This window comes from Anser cygnoides, chromosome 6 (genome assembly GCF_040182565.1).
Source record: "Anser cygnoides isolate HZ-2024a breed goose chromosome 6, Taihu_goose_T2T_genome, whole genome shotgun sequence".
Classification (NCBI taxonomy): domain Eukaryota; kingdom Metazoa; phylum Chordata; class Aves; order Anseriformes; family Anatidae; genus Anser; species Anser cygnoides.
Window position 1 is genome coordinate 28,322,511 of NC_089878.1, and position 9,581 is coordinate 28,332,091.

The following is a 9,581-nucleotide window of genomic DNA, read 5'->3' on the forward strand; positions in this document are numbered from 1 at the left end:
TTGCTCTAGAACTTCCCCTCCAAAGTCTTGAAAACACATTATTTCAAAGATGGGAGTGTGTCAGAAAAAAACAAACAAAAACAAACAAACAAACCAACAACCAAAACAACAATAATAAAACATAAGCAAACCTCTCTTAACTCTCTCTCTTTCTCTTTTTTAAGTTTGCATTATGTAGGATGCCTTGTTTACGTGAGAAAACGGAAAAATTGATTATCCATCTTCAGGGGGTAGCCTTGGGGCCAAGAACCTGTGGCCCTCAATATCCCATGTGAGGTCCTCACACAAATCAAATATTTATGGGGTAAAATAAACGTTTTGCTTGTTGCATACCTTTGTGATCCCTGCAATTCTGAGGCTGTTTCTACGTAATCTGCTCTCTAGATCAGCCCATGTGCATTCAATTAATTTTACATTCCTGGTAGGTTTCCCAGATCTGGGCAGCCATGCCACGTATTTAATCCTTGACCAAAGAAATAAAACTCAACTGCATCACAGACACTGACAGAAGCAGCATGGAGGAGACAGCACCGATACTCTTGTACCTCCAAACATGTGTGTTTTTTGCTGCACTTGTAAGAACTTCCATGGAGCTGAGAGGGAAGGAGCACAGCATATAGGAGGAAGGAGTTTGGAAGAATGAGCTTGGTCCTGGCTTGAATACTAGTTAGATGAATAACTATACACAGGATATAACTAGTAATCAGGCCATGAATCTCTGCATATAGGTATTTTTTTAAAAAAGCCAAACACGTTTGGCAAGCCTGGAGTCTTATTCTGCTATTAGTTGGCAAATAGCGTACAAACTCTTTTGGTCCAGTGAGGCCAACAGCAAGGAGGAGACTGCAGTTGACATCAGGACAATGAAAAACATTGCTGAGCACAAAACAAAAAGGGTCTTGGAACAACAGAAAGGCTAAATGTCAAGTCCTCAAACTCTGCATAAGCATGGAAGGAGGAATTCAGTCCATGATCACAGTAGACCATCAGTATTAAAAATATGAAAGTTATGGAAATATTTTAAAGATGAACACTTTGATGTCCTACTAGCTTGAATTACACACACCCACAATAAATAAGACACAATTGCCTAAAATAATTGGTGAATAGACAACAAATGTGTTTCTTGAATACTGATTTAGACTGAAGAATAATATTTCAGCACCAGGAATCAGCAGAGGAAATCCGTGCCCGTAAAGCACTGCAGAGAAGCTTGGTATCCATATCATATCCAAAAGTTGCAATAAGATCACCCCAGAGCCTTCTCTTCTTTAGGCTGAACAGCCCAAAGACCAGAGTAAAAGGAATCCAGGTGAGACAGACATAAAATTGTCAAAAGCATGCCATGAAAGCAAGATGGAAGAGCTGAGCATACCTCCATGTAACCAAACAACTACTCCAGAAACCTCCGTGAAAAAATAATGCTTTAGGCTGGCCCTGTAACAATGGGAAATACCGGAGAGCCATTGCAGGACACCAGGAAAGGCAGTCAGTTCCCTGTGGCAGAGAAAGCAAGGACCCAGGGCTCATGTGGAAGAACCCATCTCAATCCAGCTCTCAAACTCATCCAGAGCAACCCCAAACGTGGGAGTCACGGGCTGAGCAGGGACAGAGGCAAGTACAGGGCTGGAGAAAAGCAGAAGAGAAGCATCACCCAGCAATGAGAGCAGGAGCAGGGACTCAGCTGCCAGAGGCATTGAGGAAGAGCCTTAGATTTATATGCAGAGCACTGTCTATCAGTTCAGATAGGTTTAGTTACATCAGATCTACCAAGGGACAGGCAGGTGAGTTTTGCAAGCACTCTTATCCAGCACAAATGGAAAAAAAAAAGAGTGGGAATGTTGGCAATAGCCATGCTTGGAGCAATCAGCACACCTTCATTGCTTTTCCTTTCCTGAGGAGCAATTTTCCTTTGGGCTGGTTCTCATCATTATACTGGGTCCCACTGAAATTCACTTTATTTTGAAGGAAAATTAGCAACAGATCCATGGCCCCCCAGGCAGATGCCCTCGTACCAGTCACTCAACCTTCTGTGTTTTTTTTTTTGTTTGCTTGTTGTTTTTGTTGTTTTTTTGTTTTGCTTTTTTTTTTTTTTACAAGACACCAACCTCTCCTTTGCTAATGCACAGACATCTGAGCCATTAACCATTTGTATAAATCATTTTGAGATGTTGAGCAAAAAGCAAGTACAAGGGAAAAATAGCATATCATGAATGGGGTAGCTTAACAAGACTCCCAGTAATTTTCTTTTCCCTGTGTGTCAGGTTTAAAACTGTTTCATATCTCCCAGTATATATTCCGGCAAACTGTACCAGGATGCTTCAAGTTTGTCTCTGTTGGCTTCTGTTATGTTGACTTCTGCTACAGGACGAGTGAACACACTGAGGAATAGAGCCATAATTCTGCTCCAAAATCTAATGCCAGCTGGAAACAGTGAAATTATGACATTGGACTTGTCAGTGGGGATGTCAACAGCAGTAGCATGTAAAGGTTTTATGAAATACTTCTTTGCAATCCCCCAGATCCTGCAAAAGTGCTCAGAGGTTGCCTGCTAGGGTCTGATCTAAATCTCTTTAGATTAGTGTCTAATAATGGGCTTTAATGATCTCTGGATCAGAACTTTTAATTAGAAACATGTCTGGAATAGCAATTTTTACATCCCTTAAAAGTAAATATTTTGGTTTAAACCCTTCTTCTCCACAAACAAGCCAGGAAATAAGCTGCAACTAGCCTGCCTTTTGGAGAGATGGCTTCTCATTTTGTTTGTGCGTTACAACCAAATAATATAAGCAGTAGCCTGTAACCATGGCTGAACCGAAATCTAGTGTAAGCTGACATTGTTCATATTGGCCATTATTTGAGGAAGAAACTGGTTACAGGTTGGCATACAGCTTGCACAAGGGTATTTCATGCTGTTGGTTTTGTAGTAACAGTATTTAAGAGTCTGCCAGGGAATTAGTAAAAGTAACTATGTTTACTAAGAGTAATGCTAACTAAACAGTTCAAGACAAAGCCTCCTGTGCTTTGCAAACCTTTGCACTCTGCCAGAAGAATGTGGGAAAAGAGTTAATCAATAAAAGACAAAATAGAAGCATTACCTCATCGCAACGAAAACTCCCATAGCCTAAACACTGATCCAAAAGGAGAAAACTGAACTACTGACTCCTGAGATACGAGTAAACCTTTGGTAACGTCAAATGCTCTATTATAGTTAGAGAAATATTTGGCTCCTACTGAAGCGGCAATCTCTGGTTTTATCCCACAAAGCAAAGATAGAGATAAAACGTGAACACAAAAATGAATTGTTTTTAAAATAAAGCGTGATATCTTCAGGCTAGACTATGCCTCACAAAACATTTGTACGTTTGTGCTGAGCACAGAGACATCGGTCATAACTCTGGCCTCTGTGTGCTACCATACTCAAAGGTAGCAGTGACAGCAATGTTCTGTGTGCCCATTCCTAAACAGCCAGCAGGTCACGCAACAGCACGTCAATGCAGCAGCCACAGAGCATAGACGCGTGTATGAAAGAAAAACAATTTTAAGAGAGGAGGAAGAAATGACTTTAAAGCTCTGTTCTCTTCCTGGAATGAGGCTGTCTGAATCACGCTCTGCTCTGGGAAGCTCAGACTGCACCGGGGGGACTTCTGAGAAGTTTCTCAGTTCCCCTTAATGCAGCCTGGGCAGTGTCCGCTGGGCAGACACCGATGCACGGGCACTGTCATTCGAAGTTCTGCTTCCAGGAAGACCACACATCGTACATTTTGTTCCCGACAGTCGTGCCTACTTTGTGCGGTGCTGTCAAGATCTGGTTCTTCGTACTATCAAAAGCGTCAGGAGGAATAAAGACTGTCAACAAAAGCTTTAGGCAGGTAGAAACCGCTGCACAAAAGTCTTCACTTTTTAACTAAAAATGAACTTATCAAACTTTCTGCACACTTAGCACAAATTAGGGTCCAATTCAGACTTCAGGCAAATGCAAACAACAACCCCAAACCGAACAACTCAGTGCACAATGCTTATCCACTTCCAGTAGCTTGATCATTTGAGTGTGCTACAGCTTGCTTGTCGTTTGCTTCATGCTGCTTTTGGAGCAGTTTTTTCCATTTGTTTGTGTTGAAGGCTGCATTTGTTTTCTTTCCTTGTACTAAAAAAACTGGAGTACTGTTGACAGTAAAATTATTAGGCCCTTTACCCTAAAGTTGTCAACCAGTCTTGGCTGTTAACAGATCTAACAATTAGGTAATTAAAAGTATGATTGACAGGCAAACAGCGAAAGAAACCAAACCTGTTATTGCACCCCTTCAGAGCAACAAATAAACCCTCTGTACGTTTTCAGTATTCACTGGCTTCAACAGGCCTAATTATCCCTGGTTGATGAGTATGTGCATAGCATTCAGAAAGTGTAAGGTTTTCATGTCACTCCTCCCCCCCCCCCCATTTTCTTTTTCTTCTAGCTAGAAACCTTTCTCCGATACGTGTGTGTATTTTGAATATAATACTAAAATACTGGATGTCACCACGACTGCTGGAAGTAAGCCAGCATATAATCATATCCTATCAGGAATGCTTAGGAAAAATAAATCACTTGGAGTCAGTGATGCAACTGCTATTCCCCTGTCACAAGCAGGCTAGCGCATATGTTTAGTGCTGCACCTCAAGGTACGCAGTCAGAGCCGGCCTCCTGCACGGGACCAGCCTGGAGGACTGACAGTGACAGAGCTGTCACCGCGCGTTTCCCATTTTCTGCAGCGTGCAGCTCTGCACCCTGCTGTGTACCCCCACGGTGGCCACTGATTTGATATGACATATTCCAAGAGGCAAAACACCTGATGATGTCTTTAAAATATAACCAAGAGCCTGCTGCTCTTTTCCGATTTGAGCTTCTAGAGAGAAATCTGTGCTGTATTGGATCCTTTAATTTTTTATTCCCTCCTTTTCAGATCACATTCCCTGCCTTTCTCACACGCAGACCAGGCAATAGATCTGTGTGTGCTTCGTTTTTGGTGGGCATCATTCAAAGGCTGATTTGTTAGGTGTAATTACATTCACAGCAGTTTGAAAGAATTGAGCTAAGCCGCCTGCCCTTCAGCTGCAAGCCTTGGTTTACAGTGCACCCTATTAATATGCAACTGGGCAGACAGATGAAATGCCCTCAACAGGTCTTAGATGTCTTTAGCATCTTAGTCCACCAACTTTGTAAACATTGGTTCACTCTGGAAGCAGGGGCTGCTGTGCTGCACAAGTAATGTTGCTCTGGGGAAGGGGGCTCGAGGCCTAGGATCCATTTGAGAGCCCCAGAGCCACCTGAAGAGCTACAGGACTTGTCAGATATTTACCCTCTCACACAGCTAATGGTCTGAATTTGCTGCCATCTCTTCTGGCCAAGCAGAATTCCCCACACATAGTCGGGCAAGAAAAAAACTCTGAAAAGCAACCTTGCTCAGCAGGGCCAGGCCCTCTAGGTCTTCAGAATGAATCACATCAGAGCAGGTAACTACACACCGGGATTTTTTTTTTTTTTTTGAACAATAACCAACACGGATGACAATACAGCTCCACTGCTGTCTCTCTCCTCCCACTGTGTTTCCTCCTCTTCCTACACACTACCGTCTCTCTTTCATGTCCTATTCAAAGCATCTTTTCAAACCAGGAGCTGGAGTTAGCAATGGCTCATGGAAAGGAGGCTGATCTCTCAGGCAGGATGTAAAAAAGGAGATGTTCAGACTTGCTACACAGAAGAATTTTCTTACACGTGTATTTTATACAAACTCAGCCAACCCTGACACTAGGGTTAAGACTCAGGACCACTGTTAATGCAGTACCTGCAGTCCCTTGAGCTTTGCTGCTTCTTAATTAACAAAACAACAACAACTAATAACTTCACAGCATTTCTAGACCTGTGATAACCTCACTGCAGAGCCTGACATGCAGACTGAGGAAATCAGGAGCTCGCCCCACATCAGCAGTTGCCCATCCCCATTTCCTGATGCATTGGATCCGTAGGAGCCATAAGCTCTTCCCACACCCCACCCTTGCTCCCCTCCTGTCCCCACAACTCCAGCTCACTGCAAAGCACCTCCGCATCCCACGACCCCATGAAACATCCCTGCCACCTTCCACAGGAGCTGGAAGGAAGGAAACTCTGCACCAGCACAGAACCGTGTGCTGGCTGCTGTACAGATGGATGGATTGTCTCTGAGCCCACAAGATAGCAGAACTCTGCTTCTAACCCCTTTCATGCAGCCATCCATCATCGGCAGACACCTCATGTCTTTGAGACTTGAGAGATTCCTCTTTTGCTGTGTCAAACTTGGCTGAAAATTTGACATTCTTGTTCATAAAGTTACAAAGAAAGACTGGGCATTCAGTCATATCCCTGCCCTGCCCTGATGCATCCAGCTTAAATCATACGCATTACTTGAGGTTTGAGGAGTGTTTTTCAAGTGACAAAGCTACAAATACATAGAAAATGTCAAAGGTTAATTATGGGGAATTAGTGGGCCAAAAGCCACGTGGAAACAGATTTGTACCTGTAGAGCAGAAAGAATGGCTTAGATATAAGGGTTTGACCTAAGGGGAGTCAAAACCAAAAAAAGTGAAGATGAAGTCTCTGGCTCTCTGACAGATTTAAGGATGAGAAAATTTCCTAAGTAACAAGCTATTTTTATACCATCTATTTTAAACCTCTCTATTCATGAGATGAATCTTCTTTTATTCATGCTCCTTCTATCTATTATACAGACCACACTTGCTGAGCTACTACATTTTAAGACCATGCAAACTGTAAATATTGGCTTGTATTAAAGACAAGTCTGAGTCACAGGGTTTAGCATCTGCATACAGACTCAAACTCCTTCAGGTTCATAGGTGGTTTGATTCAGGCCCATGTAAGGGCCTCAGATCTACAGGATGCAAAGCACTTTTAGCTCCCACCCAAGTCCAAGGCAGTTGAAAGCCCTCTGTACTTTGAAGGGTTGGGCACATAATTTAAAAATCTCTGTTAAAAAAAAAAAAGGGGCAACAAAAAACCAACACTCTCTTCAATGATCCATTATTTAAGGGGCATGAATTTAATTACTTACTGTAACTAAGCTCAAGAAAGTTAGTCTTCTCACTTGGAAGGATACCAAATTTCCACGTCTGCATATAGGCACAATCACATACAGTGTGACCTTAACAAGATTTATGGCGTGGTTTATTAATTCTCTAAATTGGTTCCATAAATCTACACGAGCCTTCGCTATTTAGCTGAGTAAACGGTCTTTGATCTCTGCAGAAAGAAGAAACATACAAATCAGATTTCTTTCATAAAGCTGCTGGGCCAAACTGTGCCCTGAGAGGTAGGGCCAGCGGCCCCTCGGCCGTCTCCTGGACACAGCAGAATTTGGGCAAATCCCATCCTCTGCTGGAAGCATTTGGATTTCTAGGCTGTGGGCATTTTGTCCTTGAGCGCTGTTCATTTTGCATTAAGTAACAATTCCCAGAGAATTTGGAAGATTTTTTCCACATGGGGAAAAAGTTAACGTTGCCTCAATTTTGTTTACAGGAAATTGTTACATGATAGTAAACATAGTACTGCCTACAAATATTTCATTTACATTAGTGCAACGGTGTCATTTTAACAAAGATCATTTCATTGGCCATCTAGTCCGTAGGTTTATGCATCAGACTGGCTGCTCGTTCCCCACAGTACAACACAATCAGCTCTGGACTCGCACGGCTCTGTGCTGTGATACCCTACATTCATCTCACATGAAATCTGCAACCTGCAGCTTTTCTTCTCACCTATACCAGAACTAGATGTGGCTTCGCTCTGACATTAGTAAGACATTTAGCACTGCTGCTGCCTTTTAAAGCAAGATAAATCACAAGCATTTCCACTCCGCTTCTAGAAAACTCCAACAAACTCCAAGTCAACCAAAAACTCAACAAATAAGTCATGCACGCTTTTAGAGCATGTGAAACACAGTAAACCCAAGAAACACGTATTACGCTAAGATATTTCTGGTTTGTTTCATGTTGGTCAGAAGAGAAGAGAAAATTAAGATTATATGTTACTTTCATTTACATTTTGAAATTTCACATCAACAGTCAAATCAAGCCATGATGCGTTATTAAATAACATGTTTGCAAACTGACTACTCCACTCCTGAAATACAGAAATGACTCCAGTGAGTTAAAATCAGGATTCAACACCACACATCTTTTGCATTTATACCACACTGGGCTTCAAAAGCAAGCTCCTGTGTTTACTACGTTGTCTGGGAAAAACTGAACTCATGAAATAACTTCCTCAAGAAATTTGGGTTTGGGGGTTGGTACACTTCATTTTTAGTCTCAGTCTAAAGGTGTTTTCAAAGAGAAACTGAATTGCCCCATAGCTTTATGAGTATGTTAATGCAATTCTTTCCTGTACCTTCTAGCTTAACTTTGAGGTGCAACATCTCAGCCTTTCACATTGAAAATGCAAAGCACAGAGAAAGCAACTCAGACTGTCTCTTTTTTAGATACCGAAAGATCAAGTGGGTTCCTATCAGACCATGTGAAAAATGAATTGTGATAGCTGGCTTATTCTCTACTCACTTTTTAAAAATTACACAAAAATCTCCTCCTTTAACTTTTTTTTTTTTATGATTTTCCCTTCATAGCAGCAAGAATTTCAAAGCATCCCATTTAAGAAGGAAAAAATGTCCTCTAAGTGAGGGCACAAAATATACTCCAGGTAACTCTTCACATATCTCTGGGATTGGGACACATTCGACTGAAGCCGCAGAGCTACATGAGTGCTGATGGAGAAGTGTTTCTGATGGGCAGAGCCACGTGAGATGGTGTCTAACTAGCTGTACTGGAGCCAAAGGGCCAGGACCTGTTGTTTAGGTAGATACTAGTTCCTCCTTTGTCCCATTCATGAAAAAAAGCACTCTAGAAGAACCCCTGATACCATGATAACATTCTTTTCTTTGATCAGCATGTTATCTAGAGCTGAAATCATCCCCGTTTTTTCTCCCCTGGACTGACTCCAACCAACCACTGCTTTCTGCAAGGGTAATGCCCACCTGAACACAGTGTGCAGATACGGCTGCATTAACACTAAATGCAATAAAAAGTGTCCTTTGTCTGTTTATGTTTTATAGTGATTCAAGTCAATTTTGTTCTTTTGTTAAAACAAGAACCAGCACATAATTCTCTCAAGACTTCTCCACGTACCACAACTCCTGAAGCCTCTGAGTCAGAGAGAGCTCCTTTAACTACATGCACTCCAAATCTAAAACACAGCTCTACTCTCTATAAAGGAAATTTGCCATATCTGTTAAAATTTTATTCCTGTGTGCATTATAGTTGTTTCCCCATCTACATTTTCCTTTTCATCTATTGACAGTAAATTTCATCTGCCATTTTAGCATGCTGTCACTCACTCTTGTGAGATTCTTCTGCAGCTCTTCATGCCTAAGTTTGGATTTTGTTACCCAGAATAATTTTATATCACCAAATGCTCTCATTATTCAATCTAATATCTAAGTTCATTTATGAATATGTTGAACAGCATAGATACCAGCTGGATACTACTAAGTTCCCTT